We start from the raw sequence: 10,743 nt of genomic DNA on the forward strand, positions 1-10,743 counted from the left end.
AGAAAGCATATGATAGGGTGGATAGACAAGGACTGTAGAAGGTATTAAGAATATACAGTATGGAGTAAATGGGAAGTTCCTGATGTCGTGAACAGTATGTATGAGGGTGTTAAAGCTGCAGTGAGTGTGGATAGTGAACTGAATGAATTTTTCTATTTGAAAGTTGGATTGCAACAGAGATGTGTCATGTCTCCATGGTTGTTCAATCTGTATATGGATGGGGTTATAAAAGAGATACCGTACAAGGTAGGGCAGTGGGTGTTGGAGCGGCCCTAATGAGAGAGGGCAATGTTTGGAAACTCCCTGTACTGTTGTTTGCAGATGATACTGTATTATTAAGTAAAGACGAAGGGGAGCTGCAAGGCTTGGTGAATGAGTCTGAGAGAGTGCGTAAGAAACGGAATCTAAAGGTGAATGTAGGGAAGAGTAAAGTTATGGTCTTCGAGAAAAATTAAGTCAGTGTATGTACAGTGAGGTTGGATGAGGAGGAAATGGAAACTGAATGCATTTAAGTACTTGGGTAGTGTGATGAGTAAGAATGGAAGTTTAGAGTGTGAAGTGCTTGAAAGGGTACAACAAGGAAGAAAGGTTGGTGGTTCTTTGAAAGCAGTGATAAGAAACAGGGAAATGAGCATGGAAGTAAAGAAGTCGCTGCATGACAGTAGTGTGATACCAGCTCTAACGTATGGAAGTGAAGCTTGGACCTGGTTGGAAGGACACAAGAGTGAGAGCAGTGGAAATGAGTTATTAGAGAGGAGCATGTGGAGTCACATGAAGGGACAGACTGACAAATGAGGAAGTAATGAAGCATTGTGGTGTGGATGTGGATGTGACAGGAAACCACATTGAAGTGGCTTGGCCATGTGGAGAGGATGGAGAGCGAGCGACTGACGAGGAGAGTGTATGTGAGTGAGGTGGAGGGAGTGAGAGGGAGGGGGAGGCCAAGGATGAGATGGAGGGATGTAGTGGAGAGATATATGAGTGAGGCGGGTGTGAGCTGGAAGCAGCGCACTGAAATGGTGGGGGACAGGGCGACATGGAGGAGCTTTGTGTGTGGCCACCCCTTACGGGATTAAGGCGTCTGGCAATAGATAGATAGAAATTGTAAATCTTTTATCATAGCATCTAGTAATATCCCTATAAGGAATTATAACATCTACTACTATAGCAGTTATTATTATTGCTATGAGGATCTGTTAATCTAGTGTCATATCATCTACTATTATCCCTCTGAGCATTTAGTATTACCCTGTGATGAACTGTAACATTTACAACTATAACACCTAAGGTTATACAGCAACTTATAGAGGTGATACAAAAAGTAATACCAGAATATTAAATTAACTGGTTAGGAATGTAGACAACCTCTCAAGCCTACGAGAACAATACTAGTAAAGAAAGACTGTAGACAACCTCTCAAGCCTACGAGAACAATACTAGTAAAGAAAGACTGTAGACAACCTCCTAAGCCTACAAAATTGTACTAGTAGAGAATGTAGACAACCTCCCAAGCCTACGAGAACAATACTAGTAAAGAAAGACTGTAGACAGCCTCCTAAGCCTACAAAATAGTACTAGTAGAGAATGTAGACAGCCTCCTAAGCCTACGAAAATAGTACTAGTAAAGAATGTAGAGAGCCTCCTAAGCCTTCGAGTGTTGGATAATGAGGTGTTGTATTTACCGTGCCAGGCTGGTACTGAGGAGTGAAGTGGAAGTTGAAGTGCTGTACAACGGGCTGGTAGTCGAGGGGAATCTCACTTCGCAGGGGTCTGACCGCCACCAGCTCCAGTGTCTGTGGAAGTGACAGGATTTGGTGATAGAATCTCCATCTCCATTTCCATCTCTCTCCACTTCCATCTCTGTCACCATTTCCATTTCCATCTCCATCTCCATCTCCATTTCCATTTCCATCTCCATCTCCATCTCCATCTCCATCTCCACTTCCATTTCCATTACCAATTCATTTCCATCCCCATCTCCACTTCCATTTCCATTACCAATTCATTTCCATCTCCATCTCCATTTCCATCTCCATCACCATTTCCATTTCCGTCTACATTTCCATCTCAATCGCCATTTCCTCTACAGCTCCCTATTCTGTCCACTCCATCTCGACTCATTCCACTCAATCTCCATTTCCATTCCAACTTTCTCTCTCTCTCTCTCTCTCTCTCTCTCTCTCTCTCTCTCTCTCTCTCTCTCTCTCACACACACACACACACACACACACACACACACATCCAACGCACCACAAATTTTTTCACCAACATAACCTCGTTCGTATGTAAGTTATTCCAATGGTACTCATATATCAGGATTTCCTTTACTATTGTGTCACCCACTTGGCCTAAAATTACCATCTCTTCATACTGAATACTGACTTGTAGCAACAGATTAACACTAGAATGTGATGCTTGTCATGAGGAAGCGGTATGGAAAGGAAGTAGGGCCACTGTATTTCTTTCTTTTTTTTTTCAGCCATTAAGCTTCGTGAAATAAGTTACAATAGGATGAAAATCTAGGCCATGTTAAGGTAAATGAACTATAATGCTGACACATAATATTTTATAAAATAATCACGTATCAGATTCATGCCAAAACTTCCTAATCATCCTTGCTGTTGAAACAAAGATACTGAAACAGAGGCCACCCAAACAAGAGGTTATCGTCCTTTAGATACAACTTAGTAACAGACCGCAGCTTGAGTATGCCAATGGTGCACGTAAACTGGATGTGAGATCTGTCTTTGTGGACTTGCTATTACAAAGTTGAAATTTCAGTTTATAAAAAGGCAAGTACCCCATAAAACTTCTCGCCCACACCCGCCCGTGTCCAGTGGGGCCTCTTACACTTGTATGGGTTACAGTGACGCAAAACTCCCACTCCCAACCGACCGTGCCTGCAAGCATTTAGTGTGGACGCGATTTAATAGTATAACCGTTAACTGTTCCTCGCCTTGTCTAGTACCTGTAGAATACCTAAAGACTACTGTATGGAATTCTTTCTGTATTTTATCTATTTTTCCTTCGTATATTCATTTCTTGTAATAAAAAATGGTAAAATAATTAACTATTATCCGAACACTGGACAAAAGGTGTTCGCTCAGTGCTAAACCCTGGGAACAACCTCCCTCCAGCCAGAGTAAGAAGTGTGCACGAGCAGAATAAGTGCTCCACGAATGTACAGCCACGAGTAAAAGGGCGCGACCATACCAAATGCTTGCAGGCGCGGGAGGATGCAGGCGGGAATTTTGCATCACTGTAATCCATACAAGTGGTCCCAGTGGTCGACGGCAGGTGCGGGAGAGAACTTCTGTGAGTGCAGTGATACAGAAAACAAGCCCGCATCAACAAGCAGTTGGTGTGGATGCAGCCTAGGTTCATCGACTGTCCTCTGACAGCATTGTGTCCGGTCTTCTGAATATCTCATTCATCCCAAAATGACAGAAAGTAGCCTTCTTTTTCATATTATTTTGTTGTGCACTTCATACTACTACTACATAAAGATGATTCATGTAGCACCTTCCATAGTCACAACCGGCAGAAACGTGTTGGCAACTTCTCCTCAGCTCTGTACCTGGCTTATGACGACGACTATAATTGGCTACACATGAAGCTGGGACAGTGTATGTGTGAATCGAAGGTCTAGCTACAATTTCCACCATTTATATATCACAGTTACTTGGTCATTATTCAGCTAATATTTGACACCTTCGTTCGTTATGTCAGTGCTACCAATAAACATGTGATTATGTCAAGGCTGTCAAGTGTTTCAAATGCTAGACCTCTGCTATACATTGATGCTGTCCCAGGTTCATATGTTGCCAACTGTACTATGAATAAAAAAAGGTATCGGTTCACGCAACGACTTATCTTGCTCTCATGTTCCTGAATTCGATTCTTCTGAATTCTCTACACTCTGACTTCGGCTTTCATGTCATTCTCTAACTGAATATATCTGCGCTGTTTACTTATCTCCTAATTCTACTGACTATCAAAACTTCTTTGACCATCTTACTTCTACGATGGAATACATTCTATTCATTTCTCCTGTCTTTGAAATCTTCATTCTAGGAGATTTCAATGTTCACCACCACCTTTGGCTTTCCTCTCCTTTCCTTGATCCACCTGGTGAACAAGCCTACACCTTTTCTATCCTTAACGACCTAGAGCAGCTTGTACAGCACCCTATCCATATCCCTGACTGCCTTGGAGAGAGCTTCAACATATTTGACCTCTTCCTTACAACCAATCTATCTGCTTACACTGTTAATCTTTTCTCTCCGTTGGGCTCCTCCGATCACAGCCTCATCACCTTAACCTGTCCTATCGCTCCAGTATGGCCTGTGCAACCTCCAAAGAAACGTCATCTGTGGCACTTTGGAGCTGCTGATTGGGAGGCCCTCAGGCAGTACTTCTTTGATTTTACCTGGAATGATTATTGCTTCCATGGCCAGGAGCCATCTGAGTGTGCCTGGCACATTAATCCGCCCCGTCCCAGAGACGTGAATTCACGTCCTCACATGATGTGCACTCATATCCCGGAGACATAAATTAACGCGGCAACATTGCAAGGTCCCTAATTTGCACAATTTTCAATTTTCGTGAGTGATTTCGCGAGTGATTTTTGGCACGTATACACGGGACACCTTCCTCTATTCCTCTACAAGATGCCAAGCAGGGACAATGCCTTACATCGCATAACCTCTCCCCCCTCCCCGCACGCCATTGTCTCAGCAATTCACCTGTTACCAGTGACCTGGCCAATAAAGACATTCAGGGCCAGAGTGATTCCCCAATCGATGACAATGTGGAGGACAAAGTTAACATAGCATTAGAGGAAGAAACAGTCAGAAATGATCAGGTAATGTGGGAAAAAAAAGGCCATGAATGGTGATGAGTTAGTGAGTGAAACAATGCTTATAATGCCTATATTACTGTTTGAAAACCAATATACTCTTGTACTACATATAAATTCGTACCAAGTAAATAAATAAATACTGTTTATGAGTGGATAAAATAGTTACCCTCCCATAGAACTCGTTTTCTTTGGTGCCAGCCTGTTAGAAAACCCAGTCAGGTAAGGAGGTACTCATACCTGGATGGAGTATTTTAAACCTCAGGTGAGCGATTTCTCTATGAATTTTCGATGTTTCTCACCAAAAGCGAATGTTTGAGCCTAAAAAAAAAAAAGGTCCAAAAATGTCGGGACTGGGGCGTACCACTGCCCAGAAAATGTCGGGATGGGGCGGGTTAAAGAGGTTATTCTCTCGGGCATGGAAGCATACATTCCCTTCTCATATCCATTGACTAATGCAAGAAAGCCTTGGTTTAATAACGCTTGTTCTAATCCTGTCCGCAACAAGGAGAGGGCCTATATAAGGTACCAGAGCCAACCCACCCCTGAATCGCATCTTTTATACGTTTCTGCCCAGAATCATGTTAAGTCTGTTCTTCACTCTCCTAATAATAATTTCATCCGTACTAATTCCTCTCAACTCTCCAACTCGAATTCTTCCCGCTCCTTCTGGCACCTTGCCAAAAACCTTTCTAACAACTTTACCTCATCATCCTTCCCTCCCCTTTTCTACTCTGATGGCTCTGTTGCTATTTCTTCTACTGATAAAGCAGATCTCTTCACTAAGACTTTCTCCTCCAATTCCACATTAGACGATTCCGGTGCTGTTCCTCCATCACTTCCCCCCTCTGACTTCCTCATGGCTGACATTAAAATTTCTTCAGCTGATGTATTTTCTGCTATCACAGGCCTCAGTAGTAATAAGGCATATGGGCCTGACGAGTCCCTCCTGTTGTTCTCAAGAAGTGTGCTTCTTTGCTTACATCCTGCCTAGGTAAACTCTTTCGCCTTTGTCTATCAACTTGTACCTTTCCTCCTTGCTGGAAGTTTGCTTTCATTCAGCCAGTCCCAAAGAAAGGTGACCATTCCCAACCCTCTAACTATCGTCCAATTGCTTTAACATCCTGTATCTCAAAAGTTTTTGAATCAATTCTTAATAGAAAAATTTTAAAGCATCTTTCCTATCATAACCTTGTTTCTGATCGTCAGTACGAGTTCCGTCAGGGACTCTCCACTGGCGATCTTCTCACTTACCTTTCACACTTCTGGTCATCCTCCTTTCGGGACTTTGGCAAAAGGTTTGCCATTGCACTTGACATCTCAAAGGCTTTCGATCGAGTCTGGCATAAATCTTTAATTTCCAAACTGTCCTCTTACGGTTTCTATCCTTCTATCTGTGCCTTCATCTCTAGCTTCCTTTCTAGTTGTTCTTTAGCCACTGTTGTAGACAGCCATCATTCTCCTAGATATATCAACAGTGGTGTTCCTCAGGGTTCTGTCCTATCACCAACTCTCTTCGTTTTATTCATCAATGACCTTCTAAGCTGTACATCTAACCCTATCCAATCATATGCTGACGACTCCACCCTTCATCTTTCCATTTGGTTCCCGCAATGTCCACCTCAGCAACTTCAACAAACAAGGGATGAGGCTATGGCACACCTAATGTCTGACTTGGCTCGTATCTCTGACTGAGGTAAAAATAATCTGGTTGTTTTTACACCAATCAACCCGACAAAATCTTCCACAGGTATACCCACCAATGTTTAATAATATTCAGCTAAATCCTGCATCATCCTTGAACATGCTTGGGGTTTCATTTACTCGGGACTTATCTTGGAAAGATCATATTACATCTCGTAAAATCTGCTTCCAAGAGATTAGGTGTGCTATGCCGACTCCGTCCCTTCTTTACCCCTGCACAATTGTTGACTCTATACAGGGGTTTTATCTGCCCCTGTGTGGAGTACAACTCTCATGTGTGGGGAGGCTCTACACATACTGCTCTTCTCAAAAGGGTGGAGTCAAAGGCTTTTCGTCTCATTAACTCTCCACCTCTTACTGACTCCCTTCAGCCTGTCTCTTCGTCGCACTGTTGCATCTTTATCTATTTTCTATCGCTACTTCAATGGTCACTGCTCCTTTTAACTGTCTGCATGCATTCCTCCACCTCTACGATGGGCGTGTAGCACCCGTCTAGCAGCAAACTCTCATCCCTTTTCTGTCCAGCTTTCTAATCCAAGAGTTAACCGTTACTCCCAGTCCTTAATTTATGCAACTGGTCAGCTCTGGAACTGTCTCCCTCTGTCTGTGTTTCCTGCTTCCTATGATCTCCAGTCTTTCAAACGCAGTTTGTCCAGGCATCTCGAAATGATTGGATCTTGAATTTGGCTCTCTCCTGTATTTTGTTTTTCTCTTGGAAGGAACAATAATTGCTGGCTCGCGGCCTTTGGTTCCTTCTTCTTCACATAAAAAAAGAAAAAACACTGTGCGCGAAACATTCTGACCCCACAAGCGAAGACTGTTGTAAAATGCCTAATGGTTCCACCCCACGCTGGTAAATCTGCATTCATGAGGATTCACTGTATTGCATGCTCGTGACATTTCCTCCTTAGTATTGTTATCACGAAAATATTTTGATGATAGAATATTAATCTTCTTGGGACATCACGAGCTATTTTAATTTAGGATAACTTCAGAGTCTTTGTGTGCGATACTTTTTTTCATCCGCTTTACGTAAAGAAATTAATTGCATATCGTCCTATAATCTAGTGAAAAAAATCCTGGAAAAACTGATCCTTTCCAAGACCAGCCTTGCTCACTTTTGACTATGGTTACGTATCGCTTTTTATATAATCTTCAGACAAAACTTGGAAAAAAGTTGATTCCGCGACTTTCAGTGGCTTCCACAGCCGATGCTTTGTTGAGATGCTGACTGATGAAAATTCAACTCCCGTGTTTTCGCTTCTGCATACTCCTTTGCCGGTGATGTTGGCGAGAGCATGAGTCAATAACGTGAACATTATTAGAACGGTTACCATGTAGAGGGTGGTCTGTAACTAGCACTACACTAGAAACTCACCTGGCTGTGTTCTGTGTTGCAAGGATGGCTCAATCTGCTGGTGTGGGCGTGAATGTGACAATGGGAGTGGGAAATGAGTAAATGATGTAGGATATACAATAATAACGCTGACTGGGCCGTTCGCACAACACACGGGAAATCGTCCGGCCGAGTCTTCCACAGAGTGCGCTGCTCTTCCACTCGGCGGGGTGCTTTTTCGTGTGTTGCGGGGACGGCTCCGCCAATGTTATCAGTGTCTATCTTAGATTATCTATTTATTTCTGACTCCCGCTGCCACACACTCACCCACACCAGCATACTCAGCCGTTCCCGCAATACAAATTAATAGCCAGTTGAGCCTCTAGTAGAGCGCTATTTTACGTGCCACCCTTCCTAAGGACCACCCTGTATTCTTTAATGAGATCCAAATCACCCCAGTGAAGCCCACCAAGCTGGGGATTCTTTCTGAGGAGATGCAAACAATCGAGTCTTGAAGACACCCATAATCTTTAGACAAGTCTGGCTAGATAGTGGTTCATTTAACTGTGCATGTTGCCTAATCTTTCACCATTTTTACTTTTTCCTTTCCTCTGCTGGATAATATGGGCCAGGAAGGAAGCGACATTTTGCCAGATATTTCACCTATTCTGTAATCTTCACTCTCCCTTGCTGGATAATATTTCTGAGAGAAGCTTGGTATGTTTCTCTGCCCACAGATGTGATATGATGCGTCACGGAGGAAAGTGACGTAGTCGTACATGTCCTGAGTGAGGAGCAGACGTAGTGCAATAGTGGGCGAACTTTTGTCCCTGACTGGATATACTGCCGTGTTGAAGTGTGTGTGTGTGTGTGTGTGTGTGTGTGTGTGTGTGTGTGTGTGTGTGTGTGTGTGTGTGTGTGTGTGTGTGTGTGTGTGTGTGTGTGTGTGTGTGTGTGTGTGTGTGTGGATCTGGGAACACTGTTTGATAAACAAAATCGTCTGTCATTAGCAGGAATAAAATGCTAGAGTTGTCCGGATCATGAAAGTGTCGTGACTGTACTATATATACCTGGTTGGTGATGGCTGTGGTGAGGTGTGTGTGGTCGTGTGGATATGTGACCACTGTTACCTGAATATAATGGCCTGGTGTTACCTTGATTTACGATACTAGAGTTCTCCCGATCATAAAGGTGTTAACTAGGTGGCTGTGCTATACATACCTGGTTAGTGATGGCTGTGATGGAGTGTGTTTGGTCGCGTGGGTCTGGGAACACTGTAATGCTTCCTGTGACCACCGCCCTCTCCAGCCGGAGCTTCCCTACTTCCCCCCTCACCAGGTACTGTGACACTGAACTCTGCACTATGGACTCGCCCGCAGCCTTGTTGCCGTGGATCTGGGGAGAAGGATCATATACTGGAAATTAGTAGGAGGATGGATGGAATGGATGAAATGTGTGTGTGTGTGTGAGAGAGAGAGAGAGAGAGAGAGAGAGAGAGAGAGAGAGAGAGAGAGAGAGAGAGAGAGAGAGAGAGAGAGAGAGAGAGAGAGACAGACAGACAGACAGACAGACAGACAGACAGAGAGAGAGAGAGAGAGAGAGAGAGAGAGAGAGAAACACACACTGGAAGCAGCTTGTAGAAAATGCTTAATTTCTTTATTTCTGCACTAAATTTCTGGCATGACGTATCTGTCGTTTCAACAAGGGATAACATGGTGAATGAACAGAGTGGAAGAGTATATGAAGCGGGTGAGATGGGAAGGCAGGAAACATATTAAAGGTTGCATCACTGCCAAGGGAATGCAAGATGGCCTCCACCCTGCAGCAGGACATTGATATACTTTAGTGCGAATTGCCATAATTAATGGACATACAAGAACACAGAATCCCAAAATTTGTGTGTTTATATGGTTTGCTGTTTGAACCTATTAACCCTTTGAAATTCTTAGATTAAAAAAAGAAAAGAAAAAAAAAGGGGGGGGGTTGAAAGAGGTTGGGCCGTTACTGACCCAGGGAACAATTACTGTACCAAGTTTGAAGAGAAATGGTCAACAAATAAAGGAATGGTACCAAGCTGAAAAGTGTTGAGGAGAGAAAGAAGAAACGGAAGGAATACAGTAGGTCTCCATGCTGTGGTGTGGAGATTTACTAAGTTACCTTATTTCTTCAATTTTTGTTTTTTTACCATGGCTCCATGGACTTACCGGCATCCTTGTTACCGTGTATCTCCGGAAAGGAGAAAAGAATCACACTCATTCAGTCAATACAAAAAATGGCAGGTCTGTGTGTATGAGACATGGTGAGGCGAGGGTGCTGACAGGACGTCTGTTGTGTGGAGTGGCATGATGTGGCAGTGGAACCGCTGGAAAAGGAACGTCTCATAAACCTTGCCCCAAGAACACCCAGTAATGCCCGGGAAGAGGGTGAGACGTGTGAACGTTGAAGGTAGAGTTGCCACAGGCAGACCGAAAAAAAAGGGGGACGACGTCATAGAGTGTGACCTTAGGGATAAAGGACTGAATACAGAGGCTACTAGAGATCAAGCAGCGTAGACAGCCGCAATTAGCTGACCAAGACCGACGCATACAAGCATGCTGGAGCCTTTATAGACGAACGATCGAGCGAAAAGAGAATAGAGAATGAATAATTAACAGGGAGAATGTATGTGAGTAAGGTGGTAGGTGAGAGTGTGAGATGGTCCAGGATGAGATGGCACGATGAGATCGAGAGGTATAAGAGGGAGGGTAGTGTAAGCTGGAGAAAGAACAGCTGGGCAGCATACAACAGAGTGACATGGAAATAGTTTGTTTGTGGCCACCCGTTCCAGGATTAATGCATATCGCTA

The 10,743-nt window shown here is 43.6% G+C and overlaps 1 long non-coding RNA gene across 1 annotated transcript in view; it reads right to left on the minus strand.

Moving 5' to 3' along the window:
• Positions 1-9,230, minus strand: part of LOC145396746 (uncharacterized) — a 14,656-nt gene extending 5,426 nt beyond the window's left edge. The window contains exons 1-2 of the long non-coding RNA XR_013896832.1: positions 9,120-9,230; positions 1,683-1,793 (exon numbers count right to left, since the gene is read on the minus strand). This is a non-coding gene — a long non-coding RNA (uncharacterized LOC145396746). The remainder of the gene's footprint in view (positions 1-1,682; positions 1,794-9,119) is intronic.
• Positions 9,231-10,743: the final 1,513 nt, after the last annotated feature.

The sequence above is a fragment of the Coenobita brevimanus genome, chromosome 39, assembly GCF_032717465.1.
Source record: "Coenobita brevimanus isolate Jiangsu-jjx chromosome 39, ASM3271746v2, whole genome shotgun sequence".
NCBI classification, from domain to species: domain Eukaryota; kingdom Metazoa; phylum Arthropoda; class Malacostraca; order Decapoda; family Coenobitidae; genus Coenobita; species Coenobita brevimanus.